Below are 20977 nucleotides of genomic sequence, written 5' to 3' on the forward strand. Positions count from 1 at the left end.
CAGGGACCTGAGGAGGGACTGGGTGATGGCAGGCTGTTCCTTCCCACTGGTCTCCTGGCCTTTCTGTTCTCTGTCACTGGCACTCTGTTCCTTGGTCAAGACCCCGTCATACTTCACAGTGCCAAGACTTCAGCTTGGCCTTCAGTGTCCTCCATTATCTGGCCACTGCATTTTAGCATTCTTCATTCTTCAATACAACCCTCTGTGCCAGTCACAGTTTTCTCCTGCCCGGCCTGGGCACTTATTTGCTACATAGCCCTATGATTCTTGTCAAAGAAGCGTAATCTCCAGGGCCACTTAATGCTTGTCTCTTTCACTCTCCTCAGCACTTTTCTGTGTTGTTTCATGTGATCCTCACAACTCATTGTGGTGGGTATCATCTTTCCCATTTCACAGATAAGGAAACTGAGGTTCAGAGAGGTTAAGTGACTAGCCCAAGTCACATGGCTAGAACATAGCCAAGCAGAACTCAGGCATCTAGGTCATACCCAAAGTCACCCATCTCTTGCCATTCCACTCCAAGGAATTGGGCAGAAAATGATATCTATTAGGGATTAGTAATTTTGTCTGCTTACATTTGATTCTCCCACACCTAAAATACTCACTTTCTCCTTCAGGCACCTCCGTGCACCACAGAGACTCCCTCACCTGGAATTGCCTCCTTGCTTGCCCCCTTTAGACCATGTGATTGTGGTTCCATTGCCCTGGAATCATTCTCTAGTGACGTCCTGGAGGTTCCTTTGAGCTCACCTACAAATGGCTGTTCAAACTGGCTAGACAGCCAACATCCATAATAATAACTAACAATTATTGTTGCTGAGAATGGAGACCTGTCATTCAGAACTAGAAGTATCAAGAAAGCCTTGCAAAAAAAAAAAAAGAAAGAGAAAAGAAGACCTCACAGTATAATTAGCATGGTCATATCATCTGGGCTACGGTTTCCTCATCTGTAAAGTACAGGGGCTCAAACTAGATGGTCTCTAGTTGACAGATATTTATTGTACTCCCCCCATGCACCAGGCACTGTTCTAGATACTTGAGACAAAATTGATAAATCCTTGCTGTCCTTCTAGTAAAAGAAGATAGCTATAGACAAAGTAAACACACAAAGTGTTTATATTATGTCAGAAGGTGATAAGGGTGATGGGAAAGTATAAAGTAGGGAAGCAGAAAGGGAATGTCAAGGAGTGGCCAAGTGTCTGACTTAACATTTTAAAAGGTTCACTGGCTTCTGGTGAAGAGTAGGGTAACAGGATAAGTCAGTAAGCAGGGAGAGCAATTAGGAAGTTATTGCAGTGATCCAGATGAGGGCTGGTGTGTGGCTTGGACAAAGAATAGAGGATGTTAGAAGTGGTCAGATTCTGGATATATTTTTAAGGTAAAGCCAGCATGATTTATGGATGGATTGTATGTGTAGCAGACTCAAGGATGTCTCCAAGGTCTTTTTGCCTTGGATGGAAGGAACATCTGGAAGGATGGGGTTGCCATTCACTAAGGTGGGGAAGACTATAAGGAGCAGGTTTTGAGGAGGCAAACAAGAGGAAGTATGGTATAAGCAGTGGATATATGAGTCTGGAGTTTAAGGCTGGAGATAGAAATAGGAGAGCCATCGGGGTATGCATGATGTATCAGACATCTCTTAGGCACCACTTTCAATCCTCTGGGCTCCACCTCTTCCTCCAGCTGATGTAATGCAGTTGATACTGGCCAGATTTGCAACGCATACAAACTGTGACGGTGCCTCCCTCTGCCTGCTATGTGCACTTCTTGCTTCCTGAACAAGAGTGGCTGTAGGACACCTGTGGGAAACTCACTCAGCACTTCCATATGTAATCCCAGAATTATGGGGGAGTTGATGCTCATGCAGCCACACTTAACCAGTGGTGAGATAAATGCAGACCCTTTGTACCCCATGATAGACAGTTCTGAATCTCCTTCGAAGGTTCTATGGAGAAAAACATCAGTCTTCCTGGTGGTGGTCAGCTCAGTAATGCATTCTTCAACTGGTTTTCCTTTCTTCTGTGCTTCTCTTTCCCTTTTCCTCATTTTTACTCTCTGGAATGTCATTCCTGTCTAAACTACCTGGATGCAAACCCTTTATTAAGGTTCTGTTTTTAGGGGAAACTAGGCTAAAACAGGCAGCATTTAACACCATGAGACTGAATGAGATCATCAATGAATTAATGAAGACAGATACAATAGATACAAAGACCAAGTCCTAAGACCCTCCACAATTTAGAGATGAAGGAGATGAGGAGAATCTAGCAAAGGAGACTCTGAAGAATAACCTAGAAAATGTAGTATCTTGGAAGCCAAGAGACAAAAGTGTTTCAAGGAAGAAGGAATGATCAGCTGATCAATCAGGAAAGATGAAGACCAAGTGATGACCCTTAGTTTTAACCATGTGGAGGGAACTGGTAACCTTAGCAAAGTGAAGTTTGGGTGGAGTTGTGGAGTGATTGAAATGCACTTGAGAGAGAAGCTGGAGGAGAATTAGGGTCAAGGCAGACTTTTAAAAAATTGGGTGAAATTGTAACGTATTTAGATACATTTACATGTTGATCTGAATGATTGAGTAAAGGGGGATAAAGAGATGATGCGGGAGAGAGTGGGGAGCATCGCTAGTGGGAGGGGATGGGATCTAGTGGCCAGAGAAGGTGTTTGCCTAAGATAGGAGCCAGAGAGTTTATCCCCAAACTGCAGGAGGGAAAGCAGAGGCTGTAGGTAAATTCTCATGTCCCATGACTCACTGAGGGCTACTGCAAGAGGTCATTAAGACTTTTGAGTGTGTGCCTTCCACCATCCCCTTCCATTTGACAGAAGAGACCCAGAGAAGAGTGACCTCCCCAAGACACATCATTCATTAGAAGCAGAATTGGAATGAGCACCCAGGTTCCTTCTGTCCCGCCCAGCATGTTAGGGTGCTTTCCTTGGGCAAAATCCTGACCATACTCTTCACTCAGCTTATCTGTGCTCCAGGTAGTGGACATGGTCTAGTGGACTCCAGAAAGAACATTCAAATAGGGAAATGGAGAAATGGGCAAACTTCCACATAGGACCAACAAATCACAAAGTGAGTTAATGTGAAGGTCGACAGATGACTTTAGGGGATTTCCCTGGTTGTATTTAGGTGTCCACTTAAGCACTGTAAGGAGAGCTGTAAATTGGCAAATTGGGCAGGGAAAAACCTGCCAAAATGAAGAAGGAGGACAGAACAAATCCAAGTATAAACAGAAGGGCACAAATCCTTCTGGAATACAGATCCCTGGTTTCAAATATTCTGTCAGGCCTTGTTTCCCTGTTTGGGATTTGGAAATACGGTCCCTTGGGTGAAGCTGAACGCAGCTTGAGGAGCTGGCAGTGAGTTTCCAGGGTGGGAGGCTGTAACAGAGAGGCACGAGTGTACCGGTCCCACAGAAGAGCCACACACCAGGATTTGCTTTGACCTTCAGGGAATTTGTAAAACCACTGCATTCTCTATTCCCTAATTCCAACCGTTTCACAAACATTCTCTGCACTTTTGTGCAAGGTGCTGTGTGAAGTGCTTCAGGTATGTATGGTAAGGGAGTGAGGGAATATGTGGAACAGATACACTGAAAGAGGTCCTGCCCTTAAAGTTTTACAGTCTCAGAGGAATAAGCTAGTCATTCACTGAACTATGATTTCACGCCCACCACTCAGCCTCCGGTTTCTGTTATCTCGGTCCTGGACAGAAGGAGCTGTCCAGTTGGGGAGACTGTGCCTCTAGTCACTGCATAGAACTCCCTGACTGTGGACTCAAAAGTATAAATTATACACTGCTCTTGGGTACAAATTACTCCCATGTGAGGTTGTTGAGCATGATCCACTTATCTCTAGGGCTGATCGCTAGTTAAATCCTGCCCAAGTAGCTGAAAGCTTGTTTCTTTTATGAAAAACAAGAAAAAGAGGCCCTCGCAGAAATTCAGGCCTAGGATAGATCCTTGAGCCAATGCTCTAGTATGTTTCTTTGGGGAATACTTAAGCTGGTGGAGTCTGTGACGCCTCCCCTTTCCACCAAAGCAGTATTTGAAGCAACGCACAGGCCCAGGTTCTGACTCCCACCACTTGGGGAGCTGAGGGCAGGCTGGGGAGATGAAGAGCCCGAATGGTTCCATGAGATAATCCAAGAATGCTGCTCTGAAGACATAATCATGATCTCTCCATTTCTGTCGCCCTATGCAGCTGTTTCAAAGCACTGGCAGTATCAGTGATTTCATGGAATCCGCACATCCTCCCGAGAGGTAGGTGGAGCACGTTTTATTATCACCGCCCCTGCAGCTGAATCGGCGAGGCTCCAGGAGGCAACCTGACTGGCCCAGGTCACGCGGCTCATAAACAGCTGAGCTGGAACTCAGTGGAGGTCTCCTGAGGGTGAATCAGATGCCCAGGTGACACGGAGTCTCCTCAGCCCCTTCAGCGCTCTGGTAAAGGCGAGCTTTCCCTCCTGGACTGCCTGGCTTTGAGTGCCAGCTCTGCCCAGACCAGCTGTATAGCCTCGGGCAGGTTGTTTAAAGGTATCTGTGCCTCTTTCCTCATCTGCAAAATGAGCAAAATAATAGTACCTCAGCCCTACATGGTGTTTTGGAGGAGAAAAGGAGATATCAGAGAGAGCAAAACATAGCATCTGGCAAAGTGCAAGACATCAATAAATGTGATAGATTTCCCCTTGCCCCCAGCCAAGATCTTTTTCTCTAAGACACGAGAACAACAAAAGGGTATTTAAGAATCCTGCAGAAGTCTCCTTGCTTTCCTGCCCTTTCGTCTTCTGCAATAATGCCATCACACCACAGCTCTTTGTACTTTTCAGAGCGCTTTCCCACCCGCACCTTTTGAGATCCTCCTGAGGGTCCTGCAAGAAGACGGAACCCAAATGAGAAGAAACCAAGCAAGAGCCCAAATGAGAAGAAACCAAGCAAGAGCGCATCGACTGCCCTAAGGCAACACCTGTGTTAGCTGGGAGCGGGAACTCTGCCCCTGTGTAGTTTCAACTCTCAGATACTGGAAATCTGTTTTTGGAAGCTGCAGCTCCAGGACCTAATGAATCTCTGCAAGCTCAGGATTACCTTTCAGCGTGCAAACAGAGGAGAGCCAAGTGATTTTCAGGCCAGTCCCCCTCCAGCCCCAGAGCCTGCTGCACATCAAGACCTGGGCCTGGGGGGTTGGGAAGGCAATCCAGCCTAAGGGGTGAATTCCTGCTGCCTTCCCACAAGTGGGTGAGAGTTGAAAAGGTCAAAAGGGCACTGCTCAGGGCCTGAGATTCTGGCGTCAGCTCTGCCACTGGATATCTGAGAACACCCTGAACAAGTCAAGGTGCACCTCCATTTCCTCATCTATAACAGGAAGAGTGGATTAGATAACATCTCAGCTGCCTTCCTGATAACCCAAAGGGGACTGGCTTGAGGACAACCGTGACACATTATGGGCAATTTTTAAAAATGTTTTTATTATGAAAAATTTCAAGCAAGTTCAGCATCAACAAAACACAACCCACCATATCCTTCTTTGCCTAGCCTAGCGGCTATAATCATCAGCATTCTGCCTGTCTGGTTTCATCTGTACCTCTACCCCCTCGCGCTCAATGGTTATTTTGTATAGCTGTTTTTAGGTGAAGTTTACAAGCATTGCACTGCAGAAATCTTAACTGTGTAATATTGACAAATGGGTTCACTCTTGTACACTATACTTCTATTACAATATAAAATGTTTCCACCTTCCTAAATGTTCTCTGGTTTCCACCAAGGGCAAATGTATAACTGAACTTACTAAATAATGAGTTGAAACATAAATGTGAGTTTAGCTTCATTGAGGTCTAGCAAATGCTCTTTCTGGGGCTGGCTAAGTCAGAGTCAGATCTGCAGTCCCAAACTCCTATTCTCTGTCCTGCTTCTGTGCATTCCTGTTATCCTGTGTGTCCTGGAGGTTATGGCCTTCTCTTGCATGTACTTGGTGTCCAGTTATTCTATTGCGAGACCTTAACTAACATGGCTGCAAATTCTTAGAGGCTCTCTCTTCTTTTTCCTATATAGGCATTCTTTGGGTTTTTTCCTTCTGTTCTCCCTTCTTTCTTTCCTACCACTGCTTCCTCATAACTCTGCTCTTTCTCTCCTTGGGAGTGTTCTCACTTTCTGTGTTCAGGCCATCTTCTCTGAGCTCATTGTCCTTTGTCTTTTTGGTCTGTTCATATCCTAGACATTAGACACTGGGCCACACCCTAGGGTCCAGCTCCAGGCCAGGCACTTTGTTAACAGTGAGTGAGTGAATGTGAAAGACTGCATGCTCTAGAAACACCAGCCACCTAGTAACTGTAATGTGGTCCACTAAGGAGCCCCATCCTGTCAGCTTTGCCATTTCTGGACCACATCTTTCTCCCAGCATTGAGCAAGAAGCTATTTATCTGTCCCTTTGGAAGCCCCAGCAGTTGAAAGGAAGGAGGCTGATTTACTGGCAAAATGTGACCCAAAGGACCATTCTTCCCCCACCCCCTATCATTAAACACACACACACACACACACACACACACACACACACACTAACACACAGAGACACACAGAGCAAGCTGGGCTATCAGGGACTTCCTGTTTTCCTCTCTTGAAAGCATCCTGGATAGATGAAACTAAGGGATCAAAGGGACTGTCTGCCTCTGGAGCTTGGGGACTGACAGAATGGCTTTTAACCCTCTGCTGTCTCCTCTGTGTAAGTGGCATAGGCAGTTTATGACTTATATTTCCTGGGTAGATATAACTTCTCAAGTGTAGGAGCCTTGCTGTTCATTCATTCATGAAGCATTAGTGTAGTCTACCAGATGCCAGGCCTTGTCTGAGAAAATGGGGTTACGGGATGAACATGATAGTCCCTTGGCCTCAGTCATCTAACAGCAAGGACTGTAAGTGCTGATGTGATGAAGCACTTCCTCTGTCAGGCACTCACTACATGTATTAGATACTCATGACAAGCTTAGGGGGCATTATTATGCCCATTTTACAAATAAGGAAAGTCAGGCTTATGGAGATTAAATAACCTGTCACAGGCACATGAGTAACAAATGTCAGGGCTGGGGTTAGACAGCAGTGTAGCATCTACCCCACCTAGCCTGCCCCACGGAGAAACGACGTCCATATCTGAAACATGGTGGCGACTAATTGCAAGTAAGTTTTACAAGTATAGTTTATCTCTGGCCTTGGTCAGGTGGCTTCAGATGCCCAGGTTTGCTTGCAGCCCGCTTACTGTCCTGTCTTGGACTAGAATGGGGGTGAGTCAGTTTGCAGCCCCTGAAGACTAAAAGCAAGGCTTAAGAAACCAAGAGACCACATTTGGCCCTGTTTCGGGGACACAGATTGTGTTAGTGAGAGGCTCCTGCTTCCTCGTTCGTATTTCTGGAACAGATCAGTTCCCCCAGGATTTTTGTTGTTGTATTTTGTTTTTTTCCTTTTTATTTTTGGTATTTTCTTCAAAGGATCGAATGAAACCCCGAGGAAACGTTGATAGGTAATAGTAGAATCCAAGTGAGCATATACTGAAGAATTATTCTTGCCTTTGCTTATATTGTCTCTTGCATCCTTGCAACAATAGAGAGTATTGTTTTGTTCCATTTCTGGGGAAGAACTGAGGCTCAGAGTGGTTAGTTAACATATTCCAAATCACACAGACAGCTAGGATTTGATTCTAGGTTTGACTGACTTCAAAATCTACACTTTAATCATACTGTCTCCCTGATGCGGAAACTTGGCAGAGAGAAGGAGAACTTCCTGCTAAGATTCCTGACTAACCCTAAGTGGCAGGTGAGGACATCTAGTAACCTTGAGAAACGTTGGTTAGGGATGCCTGGCACAAAAGGACCTTAAGGTGCTTCTGACTATGCAATTCTATCTCTTTAAGACCCAGAGCTCCCATGCCAGGGCTGCTGCATGATCCTCAGAGATTTCAGGGGTGGGGAAACTGGAATGAACGCGCTGACATACAACAAGCAAAAAAAGACCTCAGCATTTTTGCCTCGCCTCGTTGGCTCCGGCCTTTTCTCTCTCTCCTTCTCTCTCTCTCTCATTTATTACTATGCTATTCCCTGGCCCTGCTGCTGTGTCAATACTGATAAAAGCAAATCTCCCCACAAACAGGTGCAGCCAGAGCTGCCCCTTGGACAGCTGCCAGGGAATGTGATCGCTCAGCTGGGGTGACCTGCCCCTGCCCAACCCCCTTCTCAGGTTCCAGCCCAGGGCGTGTGTCCTTGGGCAGTTAATGTCATTCTGCGGGTTTAGAGCCTGGTATCTCAGTTGGCATCATGGACAGGAGATGGAGGTTGTGGTTGGGGTGGGGTGGGCATGTATAGGACAGAAGGGGCCTTTAGGAGTTACCTATTTACTTATTTTCTCTTTCGGTTTCTTCTGAAATGCAGACCAAGTCCTTCCTGCAAGTTATTTGAAAATATTTCCTAATATCACTGCTTGATTTTTCTTGGTAAGAATATTTTTTCCAGGCCTACCTATTCCCAGATTCACACATACACTTGCAAATTAATGATCCAAAAGACATTTTCTGAGTACCTCCTAGGGCTTAGCTGAGGTTCACCTAAGTAAACATTTTGTGAGCCAGCCAGTTATCCAGAAGGCATTTTGATGCTACCAAGACATGTGACTGACTTTGGTTTGAAAAAGATTGTATTTCATCCCCCCCTCCCCCATTTCTGTATTTTGTCCCCAAGCATCATTTCCCCACTTCCCTAGGGCACCGGCCTTTCCGGAAATGCCCTGGCTCAGCGAGCAGCCTCCACCTCCCCGAGAGGTAAGACTGGGGCAGTAAGGCGGTGACAACGCGGAGTGGGCCTGGGACAGGGGCTGGGCTGGGCAGGGCGGAGGGCAGGGGCTGGAGCCACCTGGCCTCTGGGCTGCCGCAGAGCAGCGCGCAGATCGGGGAGGGGAGGACGTTGCTATGCAAATGACGCGGCAGCCCGAGGCCCCCTTTACCCAGGGGCCCTCTGGTTGCCAAAACAGACCATTCCCCAGAACAGTCGCCTAGAGACGGGCGCTGTCATAGCAGCCGCTCTGTAGCGGCGAGCCCGCCGAGCTGCCGGGAGTTGCTGGGTCGGGGTGTTCAGACCTCCTCGGCACCCTTCCCCACCCAGTCTCCACCTCAGGGAAGGGAGTGGTGGCTTGGGCTCCTCCTTGGAGCAAGGGAGGGCGCTAATTGGGTTGGAACACTCCAGAAACACATCAGCTGCTCCTCCCTTGGGAAAGGGGGTGGGGGAGGGCTGCAGACCGTCTTTGTGACGGGTCTCAGACGCGCCGTCTCTGCAGCCTCGCCCTGACCTAGTCTTCACCCGTCTCTGCCCACCCAAGACCTTCCTAGGGCACAGTAGCCAGCTTCCTTTGGAGTGGAGGGGCAGGCATCGATCAGATAATCACCAAAATGAAGTCCAGCCCTAAGGAGTAGCATGTGATACTGTAGGAATTGAGGTACCGGATCTGACCTGCTTTGCAGGGTTTAGAAACTGCTACAGGTTTGCTGCGGCTCCCCAGCCAGTACATCACCTAGTCATCCCCCAACACCTCCTTCTCAGCAGCCTTCCCTCATCTCGCCCAGCCGATGCTGACCTGGTTGTCCCTGAACCCCGGGAGCAGGGACTTTTTCCTACCTCACTGGGCAACAAGAGGGCTCCTTGTCATTTGTGTGTTTCTGGCCTCTTACCAGTTAAACTACAGCATAAATTTCTCAATGCCAGGCCCACCTAATTCTGTGACGGTGCACCTTGACCATGAAGAACTAGACGGATTCGAACAGATCTGCTTGAATTTAGTGCCAGTGATCTTTATCACCCTGGGAAGCCTAAATGTTGACTTTGCAACAACTATTTGAAGACAGGCCTTCAGAGACTACTAAAACCCTCTAAAACTAGGACTGGGGAGGGAAGGAGACTCAGTGACAGCCTGAGTGACATGAAGCCAATAAGTAGGCTAGGGAGAAAGTGAGGGACTACTCAGGACACAGCATTCCGTGGGACCCGTGGGCTGCAGTCCACAGGGAGAGGCGTTATGTGAGCTGGTGTCTGGGTGGAGGGGGGCAGCTTTGTACTGCTGTGCTGGGTAGGGGGCCCCCTTCCTTCAAAAGCCACAAGAAGCCTTGGAGAATCTTATGGACTCAAACATAAAGTCTCTTAGCTGGTCTCAGTAAGGTAACATACCCATGTGTAATCTCTCCCTCTTCTTTCTCCCTTTCCTTCCTCATGTATTAAGTGCCTACTGTGATCCAGGCATTGGAGATCCAGAATATGATTAAATTGGTATTTTATATTTGTAAGGAGAAAAACAATGTATAGCGTAGGGGGACATTTGTCATGCCTATGGTCACCAGGACCTTTTGATAAACTTTCCTGTGGTTGTGTGTTTTCCACACATCATAAACCCCACTTCTCCAAAATAAAGGCCAGAAATGTGCTTTCCCAGACTCCCTTGCAATTAAGGTGTAGGCATGTGACTTTGGTTCCACTAATCAGATGTACCCACATGAGATTATGATTTGAAAGTGAGCAATTAAGGAAGTAGACTTCCTGGGGAAAGGGTCTGGAGGAGGCATCTGGCCTTTAGAGTGACAGAAGGAATGTTCTTGCATCCAATTTCCACCACTGTTGGGGGGATAAGTGAGGGAAGTTGCAGAATTGTGCTGATTGACAGCTGCTGTGATGGCTTGGCTGGAAAAGTACCTCTGAGTGGTCTAGGCATCATCGCTGAATACTGAGCCTCTGTGCCTGTCCTCCTGGATTCTGTGAACCTCTTAATATCTTTTTTCTTATTATCAAATGTATGTCACGGTGGACATATCCAATAAGGGGTTGACATCCAAAATATACAAAGAGCTCATGCACCTCAACAAACAAAAAGCAAATAATCCAATTAAAAAATGGGCAGAGGAGCTGAACAGATACCTCTCCAAAGAAGAAATTCAGATGGCCAACAGGCACATGAAAAGATGCTCCACATCGCTAATCATCAGAGAAATGCAAATTAAAACCACCTCACACCAGTTAGGATGGCCAACGTCCAAAAGACAAACAACAACAAATGTTGGCAAGGATGTGGAGAAAGGGGAACCCTCCTATACTGCTGGTGGGAATGTAAATTAGTTCAACCATTGTGGAAAGCAGTATGGAGGTTCCTCAAAAAACTAAAAATAGAAATACCATTTGACCCAGGAATTCCACTCCTAGGAATTTACCCTAAGAATACAGCAGCCCAGTTTGAAAAAGACAGATGCACCGCTATGTTTATCGAAGGACTATTCACAATAGCCAAGAAATGGAAGCAACCTAAGTGTCCATCAGTAGATGAATGGATAAAGAAGATGTGGTTCATATACACAATGGAATATTATTCAGCCATAAAAAGAAAACAAATCCTACCATTTGCAACAACATGGATGGAGCGACAGAGTATTATGCTCAGTGAAATAAGCTAGATGGAGAAAGACAAGTATCAAATGATTTCACTCATCTGTGAAGTATAAGAACAAAGCAAAAACTGAAGGAACGAAACAGCAGCAGACTCACAGAACTCACAGAACCCAAGAATGGACTATCAGTTACCAAAGGGAAAGGGACTGGGGAGGATGGGTGGGAAAGGAGGGATAAGGAGAAAAAGGGGCAGTATGATTAGCACACATAATGTGGAGGGGTGCACGGGGAAGGCAGTATAGCACAGAGAAGACAAGTAGTGATTCTGTAGCATCTTACTATGCTGATGGACAGTGACTATAATGGGGTATGTGGTGGGGACTTGATAATGGGGGGAGTCTAGTAATCATAATGTTGCTCATGTAAGTGTATATTAATGATACCGATAAAAGAAAGGAATGTACATCACAGTCGTTCAACAGTCCCCCTCTCCCTCCCCCCTTGGTAACCACTAGTCACTTCTCAAAAATGCTGTTTTGCTTTGTTTTTATATTCCATAAATGAAATCATATGGTATTTGTCTTTCTCTGCCTGGCTTATTTCACTGAGCATAATATCCTCTAGGTTCATCCATGTTGTGATAAATGGAAGGATTTCTTTTCTTTTTACGGCTGAATAATATTTGTCTATATGCACCACATCTTCTTTATCCATTCACCTATTGATGGACACTTAGGTTGCTTCCATATCTTGGGTATTGCAAACAGTGCGGTGATAAACACAGGGTGCATATGTCTTTTTGAATCAAGGATTTTGTTTTCTTTGGAGCCTCAATTTTTTTTAATAGGTTCCTTTTCTGTTAAAGTAGATTCTGTTTGCAACTAACAACTTACAGTGAAAGTAAGATGGATGGATGGATGGATGAGTAAGTGGATGGCTTGGTAGGTCGAAGGGTGGGTGGGTACATAAAGGATGGATGAGTGGGTGGGTGTAAGGGTGTGTGAAGGATGGGGAAAAGGGTAGGTGGGTGGGCAGGCACCAAAATATTAAGTGATTTGGGGGGGACATGGGATTATAGGCCATTTTTTCTCTCTGATTCTCTGTATTTCCCCCTTTCTTTTTCCTCTTTTCCTCCTCTTCTCCTTATTTTCGATGAAAACATGTTATTTGTATAATAGTAAACTTTCAGAAACTCAGACCTAGAAGAGCTCACAGTCCAGTGGGAGATCAGTGCAGGGGAGACAGAGGCTAACTCTGAAAGCTGGGGTTTCTAAGCCAGTATAAGCTCTGGAGGGGCCCTGACTGTGAACTCGGATCCCACTGTCTCACCAGGCCTGCCCTGACCACCAGCAGAAAGCCGTCCTTCTCTTTCCCTCCCTCCTCTGAACCCCACACCCCAGCCTGTGCCCATCACTCAGAAGCATGCACTTGGTTCATCCTGCCTTGTGACATTGTTCCTATTGTTACCCAATGATCCTATTTTACCTTGAGCTAGGATGACACACACATTTGTGACTCATCCCATGTTGTTTTGCCCTCCCCTAGCTCTGGCCTTCCAGTGGCACTGATTGTCCCTAGGCTGGCAAGTACCACAACTCTTCTGCAGCTGTTGTTCACATGGGCATGCCCCATTGCCCCACATTGACTGTCAACTCCATGGAGGCTGGGCTCACAACTTATGTAATATTTGTAAACCTCATTCCCCAAAGTTTTGCAGGAAGTAGGATTTTATGATATGCTCACAGAAGATGAGGCACATATGGTTTCTTCTCACCTTGATGATTTTATCATAGTAAAATTATAAGCTTTTGCAGGCAGAACCCTTTTCCTCCCCACCACTTCCTCCTTTCATTTATTCATTCATTCAGCACTTAATTAATATCTGTGATGTTTCAGGTGTTCAGTTGAATATCAGGGAACAGATATATAGTCAACTAGGTGGGAAAAATGGTGGATGAGCTCAAATAGCCAAGTGTGCAAGGGAGAGAAGAGAGACCATTTGGGGGCAGAAAAGCTTTCTTCATAGGAATAGTAATCAAGTGTTCAGTCAAGGACAGTTCTGTTCTCAGAATTTAACATATTTTCATCAACTTAATCCTTAAGCAGCACTAAGGCAAGTACTGTTACTACTTCCACTTTACAGGCGAAGTAACTAAGGCCCTGAGAGGTTCATGTCTTACAGGGTTGCTGCAGAGCTGGGATGTGTACCCAGGCCTCAGCTAGAACGTCAGTGAGTGTAACTGCTGCCCTTTACAGCCTTGAGTAGATTCTGGAAAGGTAAGAACAGAATCACCAGACATGGAGGCCTCCTCTATGGGCCAGGGTGTTGAGTGGTTGCCTGTTCTGTTGGGCTTGTATGTAGGAACACAGGGGAACGGTATGGTGTGGGGGGCGGCCACTACCACCGCCTTGAATGTCACTGTTCTCTTTATTTCTCAAAGGGTAACTTCATTACTGAAGAGTGGAGACCTAAACAAAATTGTGAGGTTGGCAGAATGGGCTTCTCCCTCTCAGCCCTGGGTTTGGAGTCTCTGGACTGGGGATCCAGGCCCAGCCGTGTCACTGAACAGCTGAGTGATCTTGGGCAAGTCACTCAGTGTCTTTGAGCTTCAATTTTCTTGACTATTAATTGAGGATAGTAACCTCATAGTGTTGATATAAGATTAACAAGATAATGGTCAGCACATAGCAAGCACCTACATAATTTTAAGTCCCAATCCTGTATCCACAACTTTGGAAAACTAAAATCTCTGAAAACAGAATGCACTGGGCAACAAAACTTGTCCTGAACTAATGCAAGGCTATTCACAGTTTTTCTTTAGTCCTACCTAGTATGATGATTCATAGACTTCATTGCAGAAATATTTAATATGTTTGACCATAGGATACTGTCCACATCCCTCTAGGGGCATTACAAAATATATGGTACAAACGCTGTGTTGCCTTTCTAAAATCCAAAAAACTCTGAATTACGAAACACATCTGATAAGGAGTTTGGCTTGCTTGTCTCCCCTTAAGAGCACCCTCTCCATTTCTGGTCTGCTTCTCACCCCAACTGCTCAAATGCTCTTGGATGTCTAGAATCAACCTTTCCTGGTTGTTTTTCCACCATGAATTTCTCCAGTTGACTAAAACCCAAAATAACTCCTCTCACCTGCAGGATTGCAACAGTTTCCAAAGGGAAAAAGGAAGCCTCATGTTGGAGCAGGTCAGCAAGCGCTGAGCTGGGCCCTGGAGGCAGCCCGTCATTCCCCTTCCGCAGAGAGGGCATCCTGAGACCTGAGGTCAGGTGCCTGCCCCTCTGCGGGATGGTTGGGTGATCTTGGGGCAGCCTGTGTGACTTGGAGCGCTTTGGTTTCCTCATCCTGGAGCAGAGATCATGAAAATTAACTGGCAGGACTGTCAAGAAGATTAAATGAGATAATCAAAGGGCTTTGAAAACTGTCAAGTGTTGTGCAAAGGTAAGGATTATTGTCATCTTCTTGCACATATTGTCAGCTTCTTAAGGGCAGGGGGACAGTGTCTTCAGTTTTCTTCTTCAGTTCCCTCGGTGACACCCCCAACTCCCACCACCTCCTGCACTCAACACTGGACAATTAGAGATGACCTTATAAAAACACCACAGAGGGACTAGCTCAGTGGCTCAGCACCTAAACATTGCTTAACAAATGGTGGCTAATACGTATGTATGCCTGTGCTGTTGTATGGCCTCTAGTGCAAATCTGCTCTCCGCCACTTGCTGGGTTAGTGAGCATGTGAACAAGGTTAGCAGTAACATGCCCTAGTGTCTTCATGTATCTCACATTCTATCATGAACCATAACTAGTTCATGAGTGGATATGAAACCTGAGATTTAGTCTAGGTAGCAGAGCCAGGCACAAGCCAGCATTCTGTAGCCATCCGCTGTTACTATTTTACTATTACATGTTGAATGATTCTTCAAGAGGTGATATGAGAAGATCACCAGACTGGAAAGCAGAAATCTAGCTCCTGGTCTTTGTTTAGACTCACCAAAGTCTTGGAAGACAGCTAGATGCTCAGGCCAGCCTCTCAGGGTTGGTAATGTAGCCGTGAGTATGGGTGGGTGTCCTTTCCCCTGGTGTGGGCTGGTTGCCTAGACCAGACAGTATTAGGTGAAAGGTGTGTGTATTCAACATTTGGATAAATACCACAATTGTCCAACATGAAAATGTTTTGGTTTGCATTCTCTCCCATCAGAAAAAAGAGGGCCTGTTCCTCCATACCCCAACCTACCCATATTTTTAAGTTAAATTTTATCCACGTTTTGACTGGGTAGTATTTACAGACAGCACAAAATTTAAAAGGAGCATACAGTGAGAAGTCTCCTAACCCCGTCCCAGCCACGCACATCCCCTCCCAAGAAAACACAAACTTTGATCTCAGCCTATCTTGTAAGTGAAAAATGGTATCTGGCTAAATAAATTACATTATTTTTATGTGGAAACTAACCAGAATATATTTTATAGTAGAACGTTGCATCTGAATGAACTTTAAGGTAAAACCAGAGACTTCAAAGACATTTTATGCTCAGTGGTGGGGTAGGGTAGGGTGGGGTGGGGTGGGGAGTTGCTTTTGGTTCTGCCTCCTACCTTCTCTTGGGGGATAAACTTGGTACAGCTCTGAATTAATCTATAAAGTGCAAGCTTGAAGATGCCCCCTGCTCCTCTCAATTATGTTGGAGTTTCCTTCATAGCCCCAGTCACCTGTGTACAAGCCATCCCTTGTGCCTCTTTCTGCACTTGACTTGTCCACCACCTTGCTGCCTGACCTTGAGTCAGTCACCTCTGCTCTGTGCTTAGGTTCTCCTCACTAGGAAAAAGAGGGATTGAACTAGGCCCATTCAATGTGTAACATTCCAGGACTGATCAACTAATTCAAATGAAGGTGTAGATGAATGATAACAGCTTAGTGTATTACCTCTTCTGTGAGTGGGAGCATTTTAAGAGATGCAGTTTCTCATCCCAAAAGAATGAAATGTGCATAGCGCAATTTCAGGTGCGGTCACAGGTGGGTGGGGATGATGTCTGTGTGGGGCACCTTTCCTGCTTTCCTGGCACACCTCCAGTGGTCCCGGGGGTGGGCAGGGCTGCTCCAGCCGGGGTGGTGTCCGCCCTGAGCCGTGTGCCTGTTGGTTTCCCTCCAGAACTCACACCACACTCACTTCTCTCTGGCAGTGGGCAAGGGCTGCTTTTTGTCATAAAGAAAAATGCTTCATCAGGGAAATCCACATGTGTGGCCTGGAAAACTACCTTGTCCCTGGGGCAAGGGGTGTAGTGGAGGCGTTTCCAGGTCAGTTCTGATTCTGCGTGAGTGAGGAGACCTCTGCTGCAGGCCCGTGAGCTTTCTGCCAGAGCAGGTGGTCCTACTACACCTGCATCCAAGACGTCTGCTATTCACCCAGGGAGAGAGGCTGAGCCAAACACTGTCTGGTTTCGTTTTCTGTAGGAGGTTTGGTTTGGCTTTGGAATTTTTAGGACAGGTGTGAGAGAGGGGGTGTCCTGCAGCCACCATTGGCCCATCAGAAATAAGAAAGGTGTTTCTCGGGCTGGTGAAGACCAAGCCAGCTGGCATTGTACAGTGCACAGTGCTATAACCCCACACATCTTCCCATCCAGCCCACTCCATTTGGAAGAGGCAGTCTGATCCAGGCAGAATGGTGGTAGGTGGCAGTGGAAACCACGGGCAGCGGTCAGTGGTCTCCACTCTATTGGCAGTGCTGACAGGCTCAGAACAGACCAGGGATGGTCATGCCTCACTCTCCGACCCCATGTCCCCCTCTTCAGCGCAGGGAAGTTTCTCAGGCTCTGTTGATGCTTAGCCCATGAGCCTCATCATGGAGCGCTCAGAGCTCTAGACCTGTCCTACTCCAACTGTGGTCCGACACTAGCGCACTGACCTCACCTGGGAGCTGGTTGGAAAGGCAGAATCTCAGGACTAACCCTACACTACTGAATCAGAATCTGAATTTTTACAAGATACCAAGAAGCTGATTATATTGATGCACATTATTGTTTGGGGAACATTGGTTTAGATGCTGCATGCCTTGGGGAGATTGGAAGGAAGGAAATAGAAGTCGCCTTCACCTCTGGGGGGGCCTCCTCTGAGGTGAAGGCTCACCAACAAACCTGGTTCAGTGGAGGGAGGTGGACAGAGGAAAAACCTAAGGTAGGCACTTTAGGAAGCCAGGCGGAACTAGGCAGCCCCTTTGATGTTTTAGTTTTATTTTAATTTCATTTTTAATAGGCAAAATTCATTTACACAGTTAAAATTCTAAGGGAACAGAAGGGTATATCAGACGGTTTCTTTCCCACACTTGACTCCCAGCCACTTCCCCTCTGAAAGGCAACCTATGTCACTAAGCTAGAGATAAATGCAGTATTATGCAAGTGAAAGTGTGTGTGCGTGCATGCATTTGTGTGTGTGTCCATGTGCACATATGTGTGTTTCTACTCACCAGACCCCTTTAAAAAATTCAAATGGTAGCTCACCATACACAGTGTCAAGCCCTTGCTTTTTTCACTTAATATATCTTGAAAATCATTCTGTATCAATATGTAAGGAATGCCACAGATTGCATTTCAGCTGAATATTTTTTCATTCTAAGAATGGACCTCAATTTATATTGCCAGGCCCCTATTGATGGACTTTTAGGTTTTCAAAAAAATGCAGCTTAATTTTAGAAACTTAGAAACGGGAAGGTTATTTAGCCCAAATTCTCACCCAGTTTAGGAATTCTTTCACAGTGTCCTTCGGCACTTCTGAGACCCAGGTCAATGTCACTTCCTCTGGGAAGCTCCATCTCCCTCTGCCTCCCATCACCCTCACACAGAGCTTTCCCAGAGCCCTAATCACATGGTATCATTTAGGCAAAAGCCTGAAAAGTGCGACTTGGGAGATGATAAGTCCTTCAGTTTTATTAACATTTTTGCCCCTGTGTGCTTCTTCAGGAGGTTTTCAGAAAAGACCTGTGTTACTTTCCAAGCCATTTTGGAATCCTGAGCTTTAGAATGCTGTCACAGGCCTTGAGGTGACCCAATATATCTGGATTAAATTTGCAAAGTGTCTGCCTCATTGCAGGGGCTCAACAAATGGTCCCAGTTATTATTCTGGAAGGGGACAGACCTGGGAGATGGAGAAACGAGAGCTGGCTATCTTAAAAGAGCAGAGAGGACACCTTCCTGAGATACCAGTCCACTGGGCTAGGCTCCAGGAGTATTAGGCTCCTTACCCCTCTCAAGAGCTGCACTGTCCAATGTGGTTGCCAGTAGCCACATACAGTATTTACATTTACATTTAAACATTTTAAAAAGTAAAAATCCAGTTCCTAAGTCACACTTAGCCTCATATCAGGTGTCCATTCTATAACCACATGTAGCTAGTGGCTACCATACTAGACAAAACAGACATAGAATATTTCTATCAGCACAGGTACTTCTGTGGTATTAGCTCTAGAAAGATGAGGAAAAAGCCCAAGTAGGTCAGTTTATTTGTGTATACTCTGACTTGTTCCTAAAAGGATCTGAGGCAGCTGAGGCCAGCCTGAGGCCATCAGACCAGAGTCCTCTGGCTAGAGATAGGAAGGTTAGTGTGGGGGCTGAACCAGGTCATGAGTGGAGTAGCAGAGAGGAGAGGCCCCAGCTGGGAAGTGGGAGGGAAAGGCGGAGGTGGGGATGTTGTGGGAGTGAGTGTCAAAGGACAAGGCCTTGAGCGGTCAGATGTTGAGCAATGAGAGCTATGAGAAATCAGTTCTTCATTCCTCTTAGCAATATATGGTTTTCTGACCTGTTTAATCAAAGAGTCCCCTGTGCCCTTCTGTTCTCAGATGTGAATTCCAAATTCTGGCTAATCAGATCCAATTAAAGGATACTGTTGGCTGGGTACAAGTTCTGACTTGCGGCGGCTTGGGTAGGATGCCAGGTCTGGATCCGTGTTCCTGCCCAGCTGGTGTGTTTTGAGCAGCCATGCCGGAGGCTGCAGAGCCAGAAAACATCCTTCCCGGCAGACGATGTGAGTGGAAGGGCTCTCACCAAAGGGAGCCAGGCCTTGAGCGGTTTCCTGCAGTGCTTTCAAAGCAAAGATAGGCTCTAGGGACAGGTTGGGTTCTCTTTGAGAGCAAACCCAAGTTGAAAAAATGTTCGCTCAATTTGACTTTTGTGTTAAACTCATTTCTTGGGATTAAACACAAACCAAATGTATATTAAGATGATTTTAATTTAAGCTTTGCTAGAAAGTTCAAAACTATCAAAGGCTGGAATGGGGTGCCAAGGAGAGCAGGTTCTTATTGCTGAATTTGAGGTAATATATTCCCACACATTTTTTTAAAATTTTTATTTTGGTATCATTAATCTACAATTACATGAAGGACATTATGTTTACTAGGCTCCCCCCTTCACCAAGTCCCCCCCACATCCCCGTTCACAGTCACTGTCCACCAACATAGTAAGATGCTGTAAAATCACTACTTGTCTTCTCTGTGTTGCACAGCCCTCCCCGTGCCTCCTACACACTATACATGCTAATCATAATGCCCCCTTTCTTTTTTTCCTGCCCTTATCCCTCCCTTCCCACCTGTCCTCCCCAGTTCCTTTCCCTTTGGTAACTATTAGTCCATTCTTGGGTTCTGTGCTTCTGCTGCTGTTTTGTTCCTTCAGTTTTCTTTTGTTCTTATACTCCACATATGAGTGAAATCATTTGGTACTTGTCTTTCTCTGCCTGGCTTATTTCACTGAGCATAATACCCTCTAACTCCATCCATGCTGTTGCGAATGGTAGGATTTGTTTTCTTCTTATGGCTGAATAATATTCCATTGTGTATATGGACCACATCTTCTTTATCCATTCATCAACTGATGGACATTTAGGTTGCTTCCATATCTTGGCTGTTGTAAATAGTGCAGCAATAAACATTGGTATTCCCACACATTTTATGTTTACTTTTATTTTGAGGTATAACATACAACAAAGTGTAGTAATGTTTAATGTGCAGCTCGGTGAACTTATGTACCTGTGTAACCTCTACCCAGACCAGGATACAGAACATTTCTGGAAGGTTCCCTCATCTTCCCTCCTGGTCAATTCCCCTCCCCAGGGGTAGTTGCTATTCTGATTTCTACCACTGTCTATTAGCTTTGCCTGCTCTTGAACTTCATATAAATGGAATCATATTGTACATATGCTCTATCTGGTTCCTTTCGCTCATAAGCCCATGAACTTTTTTTAGGAGAAATTTTATAAATACAGATCCACAATCCTTTGCCTAAAACCACTGAGGTCAGATAGGCTTCAGAATTCAGAATTTGTCATAGTTTAGAAAGGTATTATGATGGGCTCACTTACACTGTATAGTATAAAATACCCGCAGCAGGGTCTGGGGCCTCACCTGTAAACATAGAAACATTTCTGAGCAAAGTCTATGAATATTCACACACTAAGTGGTATAAATAAAGGCTGTAAACAGCCTCCCAGCAGTTGAGGTTGGTTTTACTCTCAAATGAGTTCACATCAGGTCAGGCTTTGCAGTCAAATGACTTATGATAAAAATGGTTTTAGCATGAAGCT

General features: G+C 45.8%; 1 long non-coding RNA gene across 1 annotated transcript; it reads right to left on the bottom strand.

Annotated features, from left to right (window-relative positions):
* Positions 1-4253: 4253 nt before the first annotated feature.
* Positions 4254-15479, bottom strand: LOC118927677 (uncharacterized). Its single transcript, XR_005030915.2, has 2 exons — positions 14553-15479; positions 4254-4557 (listed from the first exon to the last, which is right to left on the bottom strand). It is a non-coding gene; the product is annotated as an uncharacterized LOC118927677 (long non-coding RNA).
* Positions 15480-20977: the final 5498 nt, after the last annotated feature.

This window comes from Manis pentadactyla, chromosome 16 (genome assembly GCF_030020395.1).
Source record: "Manis pentadactyla isolate mManPen7 chromosome 16, mManPen7.hap1, whole genome shotgun sequence".
In the NCBI taxonomy this organism is placed as follows: Eukaryota; Metazoa; Chordata; class Mammalia; order Pholidota; family Manidae; genus Manis; species Manis pentadactyla.